General features: G+C 40.4%; 1 long non-coding RNA gene across 1 annotated transcript; it reads right to left on the bottom strand.

Moving 5' to 3' along the window:
• Window positions 1-1,027: 1,027 nt before the first annotated feature.
• Window positions 1,028-14,926, bottom strand: LOC138214635 (uncharacterized). Its single transcript, XR_011179638.1, has 4 exons — window positions 14,564-14,926; window positions 12,358-12,404; window positions 9,230-9,507; window positions 1,028-2,699 (listed from the first exon to the last, which is right to left on the bottom strand). It is a non-coding gene; the product is annotated as an uncharacterized lncRNA (long non-coding RNA).
• Window positions 14,927-19,266: the final 4,340 nt, after the last annotated feature.

Raw genomic sequence — 19,266 nt, 5'->3', positions numbered from 1 at the left:
TCAGTATTATAATATATATTCTATATATATATTTATATTGTGACGGACTGGGTGACATGTTGGTTTTGACTGTTGTGTTACGAATGTCACTGTGTTCAGAGTAGTAGGTCAGAGAGGATTAAAAACAGTCTTGTTGTAGATGCTGAGATTTACAGAGTGCCGTTGAACATGTCGTAAATTTAGAAGCTGTGAATCCTGTCCGTCATTTCAGTGTGACAGTGATCTGCGTTAAGATTGTGATTGGCAGAGTCAGGGAGGATGTGTTTGTTGTTTTCCCTGCTAGTTGTTAAAGGGGAGTTAGTCTGTGGTGAGAGCTGAACGTGAGAGGCTAGTTCTCAGCTAAATGTAAAGGGAATGGAATTGTCAAGTTGGCATTGTGGCCCACAGTCTCCTGTGTAATGTTCACCAATAAACTCCCAGCAAACAGGAAAACGTTTGGCACCTTTCTAAAGGAGGGACGCTACAATATGATTTAAATTTCCATAATCTGATATCCTCCAGATTGCCTGCGTAATTTGAACAAATAGCATTGTGAATTAACTGCGATAATGTTACTGAATCAATTGTATAAATAAAAAAATAAAAAAAATACCATTGTCACTTCCACAGAATAAGCAAAGAGTGAGTGGTCTGTATTTACATATTTCTTACCGTCTCGGGTTGCAAAGTGCCATGCAAGGTGTTTGCTCGTCATCAGAACAAACTTGGGGTTCAGTATTTTTCCCGAGGACAGGAGAAACCGGGGATTGAACAGCCAACCTTTTCATTAGTGTGCAACCTCTTCCACTATCCGAACCACAGCTAATTTTAAAAATAGCATTTACATGTATGTACATAGTTATGTGTACTAAAAACTATTAAAAAAAACCTCGTAACCACAGCCACAGTAAATAAGTAAATCAGATTCAGCTTAATATTAATCTTGTTTGTATAGTGCTTGCTTTCTGATCCTAATGTACCTTTTTAACACAGCAAAAGGTGAAAGCTATAGTAGACGTAGTAAATCCACACACAGGCAGTATTTGTCTCATTGTAAACATTAATACTTTTATTGATTATATTAGTTGCAATGGAAACAGTTGCATAGTACAAAGTAGCTCACGTGCAAATCAGGCTTTTAAAACTCCTGAGACAGTATTTAATAGTGCATTACATTATAATCAATCACATCATTTCCTCTAAAAAGTATTCCACTGCTTACAATCTATTGCACATATTCACACAGGTTCTCCACACTAAAACAAAACAAGTGCAGTCAAGTCGTATCACATTGTCAGAAGAGCTGATTGGACACAAATGAAATGTGGAACGAGCGCAGATTTGAGTCTCTGAGACCGACAAAGCAATAAATCAACTCACATGACTGTCTAAACTGTTTCTATTCAAACCAACACAAAAAACACTACACTAAAAAAAATCCACATTCCATCAACATCATGACACACACATTGCATCCGTGCTCATACAGTGCATTTTAGTAAAACATCACAATTCAACACATTTCACTGACAATCCATGCTACAAATGTGCAAACTTAACAACAGCACTTGTGTGCAAACAATTGTGCAAATGATGCAGATTTAACATCAACCACTCGTTTTCTTTTGCATAGATAAAAAGTATATAGTACTGATTGGGCAAAATAGTTACATGATAGTTGTCATCATAATTTAAAGAGTGTATTATGAAAGAGTACAATTTAAAGATTATAAAAGACTCCTGAGTTTCTTCAGCCTTATGGTCGTACTGTACGTACAATATAAAATGTAAATAAAAGTTTTAAAGAACCTTTTAAGACCATACTTAATCCAAATTATTTACAATGTTTTAAACCATTTTGTCATGAAAAAAACTTTAAAAAGGGGTTTTATGTATGGTCACAGGAGGATACTGTACACTGTTGATGTAAGAAATGTCATATATTCTGAAAAATTGATATAAAAGGCATACTTGATGCATCCGGCCTAGAGAACACTTTTGACATTGCACGAGAAAAATTTCAAATTTAGATGTTTCAAATCAACCAGTCACACAGATTGTCAATAATCTGACTGAAACATTCAAAGTTTTACATGAGACAAATTTAATTTCTATCTAAAATAGAAGCCAAGAAGAATAAAAAGCGATGTAAGAAGAAATGACAAATTTAAATGAAAAAAAAACACATTGAAATTTTCTAAGATAAAATTCATCTAAAGGAGGATAATTTGTTGAAATAACTAATAATGATAATAATCACTACTTTTTCCAGTATTTAAGTTTTTTTTTTTTTTCTTCTCCTTCTTTCTGCACATGAACATAAACTAATTTATTTTTATTTTATTTTTTTGGGGGGGGGGAGTTGTATGTGTGAAAGGGAGAGCGTGATCTAATCTCTGACCTACATTGAAATCTAGTACAGATGTTTCCTGAACAGCTGTGCAGAGCAGCTCCCCAGAACACAACGTTGGTGCTTCTTTCTGTCGTCATTCAGATTTAGATGTTCTGTTGTAGCAGACCACAAACGGTGACTTCTGTGTTCACATTTTAAGACATCGTCCACCATCAGGTTGTTCAGTGAGAGAAGCTGTCACTGTGTTTGAGCTGCTTTTCTCCAGGTCAGTAACGGTGGTTAACAATGTTGTAGTCCTGTGTAAAATGGGCATCACTGACTGAGTCCAAAGGTCAGGTGACTCCCAACTTCAGGTAGATCAGAAACCCTAAAAGAAGAGATAGAAAAGACATTAAAAACAGTCCACTAATAAGGTACGAGTTAAACACATCCATGGTTATCTACAGTTCAAACTTTATACTATAATCTAATAACTACTGTTTTATTATCAGCTTTCCTAATTGAACATGCAGTTGTTGGATTTGTTCCTAACTCATAATACTTGGACAATTATTGCATGCGGGAGCAACAGCATATTTTCTCTTTTCATTAAAAGAATAGATCATTCATTAAATCCCTCCAGTCCCTCAGTTGCCGAGATTCTACTGTGTTCTACGTTACTGCATTTACAGTGTAAAACTGGAGGAGAGTAAAGGCTGTAGATCCCAGGAGAACATCCTGGTTGAATAAGGCTGAAAGTATTGCATGTACACATGAAATTAACAACCTAACACATACGACTTTGGAACAGCAGGAGAAGCATTTCCTTATTAAAGCCTTTAACTATTTTTTTGTACAGACTTTGAATCCCCTATAGCTGTTGAGTATATGGCGACAGATTTTGAGTATCAGATCATGGGCACAGACTCAAATGTTTGTGGGACTGTGAGCTAAGCAGGACTTAATGTATCAGGTGTTAGCTTTCACTGTATCGCCTTCTAACACTGTACTGTAAGCTCCCAGGCGCTGCCTGTAGATGGCACACTGATAACAGAAGGAACAAACACACACAATCACCCCCAGACTGACAAGGTGAAATATGCCCTGCAACCCCCAAAACACCAAACTCCCAAACAATCAGTCTAGACACAAGCTGCTCCTCTAATCAACGACATCACACCTCTCCTCTCCTCTCCTCTCCTCTCCTCTCCTCTCCTCTCCTCTCCTCCCCGTGTCCCGTCATCCCACCATCATTGTCTGAGCCACCAATTTTTTTTTTTTTTTTTTCCCACGCTTTATTTTTCTCTGTCCCGTTTGCAGCCGGGGAGGAGGAGGAGGGGGAGGAGAAGGAAGAGAGGGAGGGAGAGAGGTGGGTGTGGGGGGTGGGTGGGTGTGTGATGGGGTTGCCATGGCAACCCCACATTGGCATGCCCCTGATTGGAGTATGTGGTGGCTAATTATTCAGTGCATATGCTTAAAAAAAACAATAAAGTAGGACGTATTGAAATGCAGAGCCGAGCATCGCATGGTGTGTGATTAACATATGAGCCCAGCGCTGCTTTTGAAGAAAGAAGCCTCACTTTCACCACTTCATCTACAACCAATATGCAATTTTAGTGGCTCAAATGTTACATTTTCAGTCCGATTTCATGTGTATGGTTGGCATATATATTAAGAATTACAACTGCAATAATTTTTTTTATTCAGTTTTGTCACTTTAGATACTCGGATTAATCTATGGGAAAACTAAAAATATGTGCATGCGATGATCAATCCAAACTTTACATCAAGGCTGTGAAGAAAAAATAAATAAATCAAGAACAGCATGCTAATGGCCTCTGCACACTGAAATGACAGACATGTTGTGTGCGTGCACGTACGCACACACACGTGTGTGTGTGTGTGTGTGTGTGTGTGTGTGTGTGTGTGTGTGTGTGTGTGTGTGAGTCAGAGGCAACAGGGATGGAGGGTCTGTTGTGTGAAAGAAACCAGTGGGGTAGGGGTTTGTATATGTGTGTGTGAAGAGGGGGGGGAGGTTATGTTAACAATGGTCAGCATTGTTTACCAATCTCCCTCGTCCATTAATCAGGACGATCCGGTTCTAATTGGCGTTTTGGTTAAGCTGGTCTCCAGACCCCGTTCCCTCCACTGGCCTAAATAATGGCGTTATGCCACAAGTGCCGCCACACATTGGGGAGGACAATGTGCTGCTTGTCTGAGGGCCCAGGATAGGATCCCCACCCTCTCCTCTTCCCCTCCTTTCTTAGCTCCCCCTGCGCCCCCCAAAATAAACCTCATACAGAAACACAAAGAAGGCCTCTCACTATTGAGATCTCACTGTCGCAGGCTCTCTCTCCTTGTCTGTCTGCCCCCCACCCACCCTCCTTCTTCCCGACATTTTTTTTCCCTCACTTATTCACTCGTTATAGTTTTTCAACACATAGGTGGCTTCATAATTTTTTGGCCAGTTGTGGCTTGAGTTGTGACCTCAGTGGTCGTATTAAGTCAGTCAGAATTCCTGTTTGAATGTTGGCTAAATTTCTACTCTTGCAGAAACACAAAATAACTACAAGTTAAGTGACTGCTCACGTTTTCACACCAGCTGAAAAACTGCAGTATTTCAGACATTTCTCTGACCCTCTTTAAAACCAAATGGTTGTGGTCAAAGCGACGTAAAACTATAAATAAGGCTAGAAAAGTTGCATGTTGGTTTTACTTAATTAAAACAAAATTTTATGTAAGTTAATTCAAGACATTTAAATGTCATTTTCAGTAAAAGCTGGAAGGTAAACCCTCCTCCCATTCAGAAATCAGCGACAGTTAATTATACCATGTCAAGTAATTCATATGGCATCACACCAGCTGAAAGATGCTCATGAAGCTAAAAAATGTGGCCAGAAGAGTTGATTTGATGTAGATCCAATGGGCTCATTCAACAGCTACAAATTTACAGTAAGCGATGATGTTGTTGTTGGTTTTTTTTAGATCCTTTAAGAATTTTTTTTCAACTTAAAATTTCAAAGTTTGCATCTTTCTGTGGTTCAGGAATCAGCTAATGTGTCAAATATTCTGTACTGCAAAACATTTTTTTTGTCGTACTTTCACACCAAAGGTTAACACATTTCTCACACCCTGTCGAAACCAAATGGTTGCCATTATGATGCGTCCTTCTGAAGCTCAAAGTAAAGCCTGAAAAGATGGGAGTTATTATTCGTCAAATCTCACCAAATTTTGATTATTAAAGTGTAGTTCACACTTGAATCTAGAAGTGATCCAGAAATCAGCGAAAGTTATTGACAGTGTCATATATTTCAAACAGGAAGACGTTTTCTTCTGAGCCAGATAGGAAATGTATCGCAAATGTGAGAGAACTGTTTGAAGTGATAACAAGTGGAGATTTATGAAGAACGCTGTGTTGCTAATTAGGACTCCTTGTGGATGTGAGAAAGCATGTAGGTGGTGTTCCCCCCCCCCCCCCCCCCCACATCATCAAATGAGGCTGTCTGCACACGCATGTGGCATAAAAACTGTACAGATGCTCCAAATGCAGAACTACTGCCAGTAGTGCAAATTATAACTCTTTGTAATAAAAAACACTGTAATAATGTAATTAATGTTGCAGAGGCAAAGCAGTCGAAGGAGTCTTTCGAGAATCTCCACAAAATGGTCGATCGCCAGTGTCTGCACCGTGACGATGGGCAAGCGACGCAGGAACCGCAGCTGCCCTTAAAAATGCCAGCTTGACTCAAAGCCGCTGGCTCCACGGTTTCCTCCTATCTCATCCCTTCCCGTGTGTCTCTTGGGGCGATCGCTACAATTAACACACTGGCAGTAATTAACACTGTCTTGAGGCAACCAATGGCGCGGAAAGGATCTGGGCCAACATGAAGTGGGGGAAGGTGCAGCGCTGGCTGTCCACGTTCCCTGTTCAGCTGCCATTTTGTGCCAGTCTTAACACCTAAGATGGTGGCAGGACTGTGACTTGCCGTGTGGGAGAGGAGGACAAACTGGCAAGGGAGGGGTCGGAGAAGAGGAGGATTATGGGATTGAGGAGGGAGTCTCTTATTTTCATTCTTCTAGATGGTGCATTACTGAACGGTTACCAAGACAGGGGAAAAGAGAGGCAGGCAGGGAGAAAGAGGCATGATAGTCAGATTGCTGCCCTACATGCACCACACATAGAGGAAGAATTCTCCCACATATGGACACACAAAGACTCTCACACACAAACACACACACACACACGTCAAAGAGGAAGAACAAAGTGTTTATACAGTGGACGCAAAACACAACACTCTGTTTGTGAGGGGGGAAAAAACTTGTAATTTACATGTGCTTAATATACACTGCACACACATGTGCCCATGCATGAGCACACACACACACACACACACACACACACACACACACACACACACACACACACACACACACACACACACACACACACACACACACACACAAACAACCAACACAGCCGTTCTCATGGTATGGTCTGCCCCTGAGCATGCAAATGACATTCATTATGCAAATGCATACAAATCAGAACCAACCATCTGAGAACCCAAGCTGGGAAAAAACAGAAAGAATAAAATTAAATGAATAAGGGGGGAAAGCATAGAAAAGAAAGAAGAAGTATGTTGGGGAGTGGAAAAAGTCCAGAGTCACTTTGAGGTGCAAAAAGAGCATGTGGTCAACAGAAACTAGATTGTAATCTGCTTTATCTGGACATAAATACTCTTTGGCCACCAAAAAAGGCGAGATAAATCTCAATTAAGCTGGCGGTATCACTAAAATAATAGAGATATTGATGAATGGGAAGAATAACTACAACGTTTTAGGATCCATTCAGTTAAAAGAATCTTACAGCTATATTTTCTCTGAATGAAAACACTCTGCTTCGTCTCATTAAAGACAGTTCAGAGTTGCTGTTCATGCAGTCTTGATGGAGTGTTAATGGTTTGAGATTTCTAGTTCCTCGATAGCATTTTCTCAAAGTTAGACTGAAAGTAGGAGATGGGATGATGCACGCACGCACGCACGCACGCACGCACGCACGCACGCACACACACACACACACACACACACACACACACACACACACACACACACACGCGCTCCTTACTGCCTCATCTCTGCCATGATGCAGCAACGTTGTGACCATTTAGTTCTTCAGCAGGAAAAGCATAAAATCAACTGCAGAAGAACATCGACTGGTGTGGAGATGCTCCAAATGATGGCAAAGAGCTGCTAATTGCCTCTCATGGTGGCCTTTGTTTTGTTTCACCTCTCTCACCACCACTGCATCTGCAGGACGTGCTCTCTAAAACCCCAGAAGAGCTACAATCACATTATCAGCCTTTATGAAATGTATCATCCAAACTCCAGAAAAGAAAAGCAAAATCAGGCCAAACTCTAATGAGTATGGATTTCTCAGTTGGAGATTAATTTCTGTATTCATGTTCAAATGATACAATATGAAATGGGCCATTATGTGAGGAGGATTGGGAGATACTGTAAATGAATCTCTCCCAGCTCGCCAGTTACAGATGCCAGAATTTAGCAGGTGTCTTAATGGACAGAGCTCGAGCTCCATCAACCCTCACACCTCATCTAATACAACAAGAAACAGATGTACCTCCTCAAAAAAAAAAAAAAAAAAGGATTCAGGCAAGAAGAAATTTAGCCAACAATCCGGCGTCACTGAGCAAATTCTTACCCAAAACAAAAAGCAAGTAGACAAAGAAATTCTAGAGAGTACCGAGTGTGTGAAAAAGGGAGAGTGAAAGATAACGTCCAAGGTTTTTTGGTTGTTGTTTTTTTAAGTCTAAAATCATGATTTACTTTTTGAGATCAGGGAACAGTGAGTATTATTTCACTACCTTTTCTAATCTCTTTGAAACTCTTTACTCTGTTTGTGCTCTTATTCTTTAAATAACTGTAACTTATGCAGCTGAACTGCATCCTTTTTTTTTTTTCTTTTTTTTTTACTGATTTGTGCTTTATGATAAAGTTTACACAAACAAAACCACTAAACCACAACTATATGAAGACTATGACAGGAAACTTGAATTAATTTGTGATCAGTTGGAGAGGCAAGAAGAGATACAAAAAGGTGAAAGTCATAAATGTGAGGCACACAGAGTAAACCTCCTCGACTGAGTGTAAAATACGTAATAATTAGCTGTGTGGGCTTAGCCACACAAGAAGAGGCAAAAATAGTTATACACAATCTGTCACAGCCACTTTTCTATCTTTTCCATACTTGACATTATCTGAAATGTCTGAATGAGATAATTAATTCATCTGACCAAGTTAAGACCAGCCCCGAGAACCGACTCTAAAATGAGTCCTCAAGTGTGACCGTCAGATGTTAAAAGAGGGTTAAAGTAAAAAATGCTTGAATGTGATCTTTACTGTCTATATGGTCTTTAGCTAAAAGCTTCAGCCCTGTGTCATCACTTACCGCAGAGATGTTTAAAGTAGCAGTGAAATTAATCTTCATAGCTTTTCACTTCCTAAACTTAAGATCCTCTGTTTTCCAGGATGTAAAAGTGCATTTTGTATTTAAACTTGTGAGATTGTTTTGTCATTTTTGGCTGTATCATTTTTAGAAGCAGAAGATGTACATATTTAACTTTATCAGTCATTTTTCATGCTGGTGTGACTTTAGCTGCATATTTAAGAAAAACAGAGGGGAATTAAATGTTGAACTCATCCTTGAACGATAGTCTGCGCTGTGGCAGTTTAAAATGATGTGAGGAAATATTCACAAACAAACACACACTCACTTGCATCTTGCCAACCAACACAAAATTAAACATGGCAGCACAAGCTTCACCTCGCCACTGCAGTGTTTGTATTGACAGCAAGCAGATCTGACGATCTCAATATCCCTTATGTAACACGGCATCATACCTTCACGTTATTGGTTAGCCGCATCCATCATCCACCTCCGGTCCCCTGTGCTGCTTCTTTATGTTTTTTGTTGTTGTTGTTGTTTTATTTTTCCCGCGCAGGCGTGTAATGGGATTCTTGTTACTTTCGGTTATCTAGCTTTATGAAGAATGTACGTCACTCATACAGCTAGATAACCAAAGATAACAGACAACCCCTCAGGCCTGCGAACAGCTCTCTGCCAGCAACACACACACACACACACACACACACACACACACACACAACCTCTGATACACCTGGAAGGACAAACAATGACAGGGGAGAAGGCGTAAAGGGCTAATTCACCAAAACAAAGCTAATTTACTCTGCTGACTGTTCTGCACGTATTCAGAGGTGGAAATAAGGAGAATAAAAGTCATACATCTGTCGTGTTAATACAGATGATTGATCACGTGGTGTAAAAAAAATCACCTCAGTGAAATGATATGAAAAACCAGCATGACTAAAGATTCACAGGGGATACTGCTGGGAAAACACATTTTCCAAGCTATTAAGTGTTTTTTATGCGACTGAAATGTGAACGGGTTCTTATAGGAATTCAAAACAAAGCGTTACAGGCAATCATCCGGTGAGGTAAAGACAACAACAATAAAAATCTTTATGAGAGCATCAGAAGCTGGATATAAAACAGCACTGAGGGGAATAATTTACACAAATACTTCTCTAAAGAAATATTATGGCAGAGCGAAGAAGGGAAATCCCCAGAAAATGTAACATATGCAATCATTTTACAGCAGGTAAAGACTCAATTACAATATAAGTGTGGATAAACTATTCAATTTATTTCAAAGGCTCATCTGGAATTATTGCAGTTGCATTGCCAGAAAAATCCCAGAACCATTCATATTTCTTAAAGATGTACATTTTTCAGTGCTTTCCAGATGGTTTTAAAATCTAAAAACACATCTCTGCTTTTATTCAGAACATTATTCAAATATTATAATCATAAAGTTTTACAGAATCAAAATATTACCTGGTAATATATTGTTTAAAAGCAGTAGGAAATATTTTGTTATTATGCTGCAGTTAATATGCAAAAAAAAAAAAAAAAAAAAAAAAAATGCTCATGCTCAGCACGTGTGTGTAACTTTACAAGCTCAAATATTGATTACAAAAACATATTTGAGATTAGAAAAATATTGTACACTAAATCAATAACCATCCTGGAATTTGTGCCATTTATTGCTTTTTTTATGGCAATAACTTTCCACCTTACATGTTTATTTTAAGTAATAGAACATATTTATGTTACATCTTCGAGTTTATTTGTATTTAAACTCATAATAATCATATTCAATCATAATTGTCATCATTCTACATTTTTATATTCCTATATAATTTTATAATAATAATAAGATGCTCAGATAATTAATATATTATAGTGCGTCTCTCTTTGAAATCATATATCTCCAAAAAAGAAGCCTTTCTCTCTTTTTTACGAGCTCTTTGTTGTTGTTGTTTGGGGTTTTTAATTGGCTTTTAGTGAGAGAGGGGAGTGACGTCACTGGCATCGCTGGCTTTCAATTAATGCGTTAGCAGCGAGGTGTGATGCCTAATTAGCACACACATACACACACACACACACACACACACACACACACACACACACACACACACACACACACACACACACTGAAACATGCCAGTATGGAGAAAATGTTCTTTCTTACAACATGGTGAAAATAGGCCACAGCTCCCATCCTCCCTCCCTCCCATCGCATTACAGCCAGTAAAATACACAACACTGAATAAACAGCTGCTGCGGGGTGTTTTCAGGAACATTGACAAAATAAAAAATAAAAATGTTCTACTTATATTTAAACCTGCTTTACATTTAATTTAGCAGCTGCTTCCTGAAAGCTTTCCCGTAAATTAGACGCAGGTTTTGGATTTTTGCCAGAGAAACATCCATTAGTGGAGATCACCGTGCTGCTTTAAGGCCGTGACACACGTTTTTAACACGAGTTAACACGACCGCAAGGTTCCCATTCACACCTAAACTCCCACATTGACAGCGCTCCCTCCTTTATTAAGGCATTTATTACCAGGTCCACATTTTCTTTAGGTTAAAGCCTTTGAATGATTTTAGTGTGTGGTTTTCGTCCCTTCATATAGCCCACTGCATGTGTATCTGAGAGCGGCGAGCTGCTGATTGTTATTGCCTTTATAGGTAATCAAGTTGTAGCCTACTGAATTAAATTGAATGCCACATATATTAGTCCCAATCAAGTCTATGAGAGTGCGTTTTAAAATCGTAATATTAGACATTCGTTTTTCAATTGCATGACATTTAAGGAGGATGTGTGCAGCGGCTTCAAAGGCTAAAATAACGTATTAATTGACAAAATGACTGTGGAGTTCGTGTTTAGGCTATTGTGACACTGTCTACTTTAATGTATTTATTTAATTGCTATTATTTTTTTTTTAGTTATTCCTATCTGTCTGTCAGGTGTTAATTTAGGATTTTCACTGAGCACTGGTGATTTAAAGCAACGTCCGTTTAGGCCAACCGAGCACTGTCAACCGTGAGTAATGAGACGACTTTTAAATAAAAAACTAAATATTTTTTTTCCTTTTAATCTGGATATTTAATGTATTTCCTGGATTCAAGCAATGCATTGCAGATTAAAAAGAGGGGGAAAACGACATAATTGCGTCCAAAAAGACTGAAATTACCACTGACCCTCAAGTCCCTGCAGGGAAATTACACTTAAATTTCTGTTCAAGGTAACTTAGCGGCGACGCAGTGATAAATGTTCTGCTTTAACAGTTGGTCGGGATTATAAAGGGCTGCCGTAAATGGTAGGCCTACATGATTTAAAGGTCCACAAGAAGGATCCCGACAGGATTTAATAATGATTTCCAGGAGTAGTCAGTCACTTCCACACTGCTGCGTGGTCGTTAGATTTTTCGTGTGAGTGCACGCGAAAGTGACACAAAGATGTTTGGACTGTTCGCTGTTTTGTCTATATATATATATATATTTTTGAAGCGCAATAAGAAGTGTAGTCCGGTTAAAGTTGCATGCAGTGTCATCGTGTGCCAACGATGGCTTCAGCCAAAAGACCGGAGTCATTCATATTCACCTTGAAGCTGGAGCAGCTCTGGATCTTCATATCTTGGGCTTCAAAGTCTGTGAAAAACAAAAGAAAGGAAAAACGAGTTGAAAGTAAGAATAAAACTTGACTTTAAAGGCAAAATCAGGCTAAAATACAAACACATGATCTCCACATTTCCTCCACGTGATGGGATCTCTCTCCCTCTCTCTCCCTGGAAAATCCCTGGAAAGCACCTTACGTGGGAAACCTGCCTAATAGGTCACTGATAGCCCCAAACTAGTCCAGTTTGTGTTGCTCAGCACAATCCTTCAGTCGGAGCTTTCCTGACTCTGCAGCAGCGATGCTCAGGAGACTCTGCTGCAGACTCACAGCGGTCCCATTTCAAATTATGCCAGCTTGTTGTGAATCACAGCACAGTCTCAGCTGCCTCGACGTAACTTCGCACTTCTGATCCATATCTGTCTCTAAGTCATGACTTAAGGGGAATTTAATGAGAGAGGCCAGTGAACACTGTGTCACATATTTCTACCTGGATTCACCTGTTCAGTCTGAAGTGCAGTGTCATATATTTACTGCACGTGATACAGTCCCGCTGCAACATATAGTGGGGGAGGACCCGACTAATTTGGCCTGCGAGTCCTCGGGCCCGGGCCCTTTACGAGAGGCGTGTAGTGTCCAGGCCCTTCAGTGATGAAGCAAAACTCAAAAGCCTCAGTAATCCCTCGCACGTGTAAAATGCGTGTTTCTGTTGCAAATAAGTTCTCAGTTTTATTATAGAGAAGGTCCAAAAATATGTTGAATAGACCGGAACTTCTGAAATGCGTCCCTATTGTCATGCAGCTACACTTTGGCGCAGCTGCCATGTTCACTTTCTCAGTACACTCAATATTATTAAGTATTAGATAACAATTATGACGGAAGTAAAAAAAAAAAAAAAAAAAAAAAAAGGAGAATTATAGCTTACATATGCATGAGGGGGAGGTCTGATTCCCTCTCGCACAGATTAAGCAGGCTTTATGTAAGAGTTCTCCATGCAGAGATATGCTGGCACTGTACTGTATAATCCCAGGCTGCAGGAAACTATGTAGGAGCCGTACACTGTCGGGTTCATGTACAATAATCACCTTTTGCCTTTTTTTCCAAGCTTCCCCCCTGTTTAGCCCATACAGTGCGTAATCTGTTGGCAGCGAACACGCCGAACACCACACTGTGCTGTGACAGGCTGCACCGCCCGAGGCCACTCCGACACCGCCACCACAGGCCTGTGTTATAGACCCACTGCAACATTAAAACTAAAATTCAATAAACTTGCAATGAGGTTACTTATAGGAGAGGAAGCAGAGTGTATCTACAGTTTGTGACTTGGAGAAAATGGCGCAACATGAATTTATGTAATACTTGGGGAATTAACAACAGAACATATGGCTGATCTGGGGTCAGCATCACTGGAAAGATTAAAATTCAAATGTAAATTAAGCCTTTCTTCATTAGCATCAATAAGTACAAACCCTCCCCTGCCAAGGGAGTTTTTCAAGAAAAGACCACCTCTCTTTAGTCAGGTATTTCTGGGAGTTATCATTTTGTAAAATGTGTGATAAAGAGCCTGAGGGATGCGCGAGATGGAGGAAAGAGAAGGAGTTTGAATGATGATTGAAAGATCTTCATTCTCTGGCGCACAAAGTTAACATTAGTATCAATAAAGGTGATTGAAAACTAATCAAAGGGCCTTGTGGGAGACGGGAGATCACATGTGACCAACCTGTGACAAGTCAGAGAAAAGCCTCTAAACTCAGTGCTGAGATTGCTGACCGGCTTCACACTCCTGTGATTTCAAAAGACTCCCAGTGCCACAGTGCCAAACAAAAGTGTTTTCAGCCACAAGTGAAACTACACGTCTGTGCTGCTGCCATCACATGAGCTTCGAGCCTTCATCTCAGATGCTGCTGCTGCTGCTGCGCATCGTCCGTGCATCTTAAACTGGTCTGGAAACAAACAAGCCACACTTGGGGAAAAAAAAAAAAATGTAGGTTTTAATCCGAACCCTCCACAAGGCCTACAAATCCTCACTTTATTCACAAAGGGGCTAAACACACGATACCATATGTTTTACTCTAAACGCGCCTAAGATCGCCAGACTAAACCCTCTCTGTTGCGCCGCTCCAGCAGCTTTTTTTGTTTAAACTCGGACTCGCAACGCCACAAAATTCCTAATAATACGAAACACGGCTCTTACTTTCTCCTCATCATCGGGTGCAGCAGGGTGGGATGCGCCGGGTTTAGTTGAGCTCCTGGTAACCAGTGGTCCCTCCGGGCGTGCAGCATGCTGGGAGCCAAATGAGCGCGTTCATGAGCGGCGTATTGAGCTTTGTGGCGACGGCGCATCGTGACGTCCCGCCGGCACCGTCCATTTTTTAATCTAACGGGTCCTCTTGTTTTTTCCCTCGCATGTCGTCACACGGCTGTCCTCCACATCCACAGCCCCGGTCCTCCCCACAGAAATCAGGGGAGTTGGGGCTGTCCGCCTGGATGACTACATCTCCACCACCGTTGTCTCTATATGGTTTAACGTCTCATTTGTCCAAAGTCATATACGCCGTCCAAGGCCCACCCCCTTGTGAATCAGTGAGGTAACACTGTTCCCACCCTCTGAGATTTTTGATATTATGCAAGACGAACGATGTGATTATAATAAGGACCTATAGCAGCGCCTCTCACGCCCCCCAACAGACGCATGCAGAAGTGCATGGTGGCACCATCACTCATCCATCCACCAGACATCCCTGTAATTCCTGTAGGGGCTTTGACAGCGGTGTGTGTGTGTGTGTGTGTGTGTGTGTGTGTGTTTCAGCATGATTTTACTGAGCGGGTGTTATCCCCATAATATTCTTGCAATACAATTTATAAAGATTTGCTCCATTGCCAGTTTAAAGAGCTATTGTAGGTCTGCTCAGATTATTTCACTGTATTTGTGATACTCCAAGGAACGCAGCTAACGTGTTAATGGTGTTAAAGTGCTCATAATGTTCTTGTGTTTTTCATCAACATCATGCATCCAATTCCCAGAATATTTAGGCCATTATATGCTGCAATATTTGAAGGCATGAGATCTTTTAAAGTTGATTGCATGGCATTCATCCATTGCTACAGTGCAGCCTGCAATACAGCAGAAGGAGGAACAGTATAGGCCTACCTCCCATGGTTATATATGGAAAGTCATGTATTTGAGATTGGCTTCTCCCCCAGTGCAAAAAATATAACAAAGATGCTGGTGTGTTCAGCTCAAACTTGTAGACAGACTTGAGAGGCGCTCCAGCTTGGCTAATTATCATGATAATCACAGCAGAACGCTTTTGAATCACCGAAAGAGGAGAATCCTCTCAAACGTAATTGTGTAGGCTCTCAATATGTCTGTATGCACAGCCTAGCTCAGCATTTGCATATATAAAGTTAACTCAGTCATGTTACTCTGTCTGGACTACATCAGTGTGTAAAACCTAAACCTTTATTTATTAACATTGATAAAGCCATTATGGTTACACTCTACAGGTTAGTTGGTGCTAATTTAGAAAGTAGTAACAATATGTTTTAAGGGGAAAAACTTGAAATTTCAATAAACTGATTAGCTAACCATATAATAAATTCTTGAATATGTCTTTGCGTGTTGTGCAACATTTCGACATCTAGCTACCTTATAGAAACGAGTGAAAGCTCATCTCCATGTTGCAGATTTTCCCCAACAGTGAGATTTGTAGTTTCCTCACTGATGACACTGAGAACCAGCAGATCTCAGAGCTCCTCAGTCTCTCTGTAAAAAAAAAAAAAAAAAAAAGGACAGACATGTTGTCCTTTCTGCTGTGCTCACAGGAACCAGATCCAGACATGTTTACTGAGCTCTGAGGAAATAATTCAGGTTTATTACCGACAGAGACCCTCCAATAAGTTCTCTGCAGCGCAGAGAGGCGCGCTCACAACCACTGCTGCGCGCGCCTCGTTGCCAGGAAACCATTGTACGCGCCGCTGCGTCCTTAAAGCCTGAATAGGAGACAAACGTGGCTAATTTATGATACTTTACGATGTTAAAAGTCAACATTATGTTATTTTTCTATGCTAAACTCAACTTATCTGAGCTCTCTGGTCCACGAAACGAGCCCAACGTCCACTTTAAATGCGACCAGTCCAAGTAAAGCCAGGGTTGTAGCTACAGCCCAACATGACACGTTTGCGCTTTGCAACTGAGATCACAGACTTTTTTACTCGCTGGCACAAGTTGAAGAAAAACCTCCATAAAACATCAGGAAAAATGTAAGAGATTGGAGAGAGGAGAGACCCTGGACGCATAGACGCTGCCTACAGTTTACAAAACAGACAGAACAGCTGGCCTACTTTACATCCAAGGCCCGCAAAAAAAAAAAAGAAAAAGCGCACAATACCACACTTGAAGCATCAACTGGTCGATAGCAAAAGTATAAGACGCAACATGCCGACTGACTTGATGTAGCCTGGAGCCAAAATGTACAGTTAGAAGGCTGCTGCTAAGTACCTTTATAAAGTGTTCATATATTATATGTCCAGGCTACTCCAGTGGTAAAAGAAACATTCAGAAGTTAAAGTAGTCCCACACGTTGTTAGGTTTAATCAGACCTAAATAAAAGGTAACAGTCCTATCAGAAAATAGGATGGTAAGAGAAGTCTTCTTTTGAGTCTCATCTATTATTATTATTATTATTTTTGGTGTAATATGTAGCATTTTACTGTTGTTGGTAGGGATGGAGATCATTTAAACTATTTTACATTGCCGAGTCTGTCTCAACACTGTATTTTATTTGTGCGTTATATTGGCCTGTCACATCCGACACAATGAAAAAAGAAAGGTTACCTCAAAGCTTTACTGTACATGCCTCTCCTCTTCCCAGTCGATAAAAAGGTGACTTAAATATGAACTTTGTTTAGATGATGAGCTCTCTGACTACACATCTTAAAGCCATCAGGCTTCATTTATCGTAAGATACAGGAGCAGGGCTCCACAACATCCCACAAGAAATGATTACGTTATTGTAATAAACTCATCGGGGGAAAAAAAAAATGTAATGGTAACGACCCTTATATCCAATTTTGTCGCCGTAGAATTGTTTCTGTGGAAAGTGTGATTTACAACAATTTGTCCCCCCCCTCCCCGACAAAGTCACAAAAACTGGAAAAATAATCGCTATCTGCCCTGTTCCTCCTTATAAGGCGCTGCACAGGCCGTGAGAAGCAGACAGTCTTTTGGCTGCTGGGTCAAGGTCTGTCTCAGTCCTTCCGACAGCAGTAAACCACCCTCACCATCCCTCCATTGTTTTACTGCTGCCAGTCCAGACGCCGTATAGCGCTTCACTGAACAGAAAGGCGGCGAACGTGGCGGCAAAACCAGCTTTTACGCACGCTAACGGGCGGCGTAAAGGACAACTGGCGTGCCCGACGCCTCACCTGTAATATTATTGTAAATATGAGTTGTAATACTTTTGCTTGACCACAAGGATTCGGTATGTGTATTTGTGCCCATGCATGCACGGACTCAGACCTGGCACCCTTTCACCCCCACGTCGCGCCAATATTCAAATTGGGATCCTCTGATTTGAATAGGAGCTTAATGAGACGTGGTGGTGTATATTAAATGAAAGTGGGGGTCCTTCGTGAGGGTGAAGTCATGGCTGCAGAATTTCTGGAGTTGTTTCAGAGATGCAGAGACTATTTTAAGTTATTTGCAGTTTTTATTTATTTATTTATTTTTTTTATATATTAAAACACTTCTAAACATCCCAAAATGACAAAACCTTAAAGACTTGAAGTCAGGCAAATGTGCTGGTGCCAGCAGGTCAGTCCATAAATTACCTGACAGTAGAAGCTGGGGTTTCTTTGCAGTGGGAAGCAGTTTGGATGTTTGCATGAATTCAACTGGTGTTACATCAAAAGGACCACCAGCTCTCCATTGGCCTCACGGTTCAGAGGAATTGTCAAATCCACTGTAGATAATTTATTGAAGTTCTTCTTGTGTTGCAACACAAATCAGCCAACTGAGCTGAGACTTAATCTGAAAGTGAGAGACTAGAGAACTGGCTCTGGAATTAGTGATTTTACTATATGTAAAATCTGCCACGCTGTGCTTCAGTGGCAGAGAAACTACAGCTGGTGATTTTTTGCTTGTTCTTTCTTCTGGAATTCTAGTTGTTGTTTTTTCCAAGACAACTAATGGCGCCATAAACACAAAAACGACACAATTTTACATCTCAGTGACGTTGATAAATCAAGGATTTTCTCTCTGGCTTCTTGATTTTTGAGAAGAGTGATGCATTTTCAGTACAAACTCCTGTACTGCAAGAACTGCTTCAGAAAATCTAAGCCAAGAGATTTAGTGCAGCCGTTGACCCATTGTGCATGTTCACCTGCAGCTGAGAGTTCCTGAAGGGAAAGAAAGATTTGTCTTTTTCTTGTCTTTAAGAATCTTGAAAATGCACATCGTCCATATGCAGCATATCTATTTTTATTAATGGAGTTTTGTTGACAAAGACAATACAATCAGTTCGTCTTAAGGTCCACACAAACACACATGGACATAATTACATTGAACATACGAAGCAATTTGTAACAAAGTTCAACTAAAATGTCAAACTAAAAGACCAAATGGTACAAACAACAGAACCAGCTACTTGAGCTGTGACGGTAACAAGATTTGACTGAAGTATTCTGGTCAGAAGTTATGTTTCCTAGCGCTGTACAAGGATTATTAACCAGTCTTGTTTGTTACACGAGACAATTGCTGTAAGGTTTTAGTTGCCTGAATAGTTGGCTCACGTGCATGCATGATGTGAAGGTAGAGCACAAATCAATCTCAGTCTTCTGACAACAACTTTTAACCTGATTGTGCATTGATAGATAAATGCGTTATGGGTATGGACG

The sequence above is a fragment of the Embiotoca jacksoni genome, unplaced genomic scaffold (assembly GCF_022577435.1).
Source record: "Embiotoca jacksoni isolate LCO1_2020_lvr unplaced genomic scaffold, fEmbJac1.0.p SCAF_7, whole genome shotgun sequence".
Lineage (NCBI taxonomy): Eukaryota > Metazoa > Chordata > Actinopteri > Embiotocidae > Embiotoca > Embiotoca jacksoni.
The sequence above is the reverse complement of the archived record's forward strand: the minus strand, read 5'-3'. Positions and strand labels throughout refer to the sequence as shown.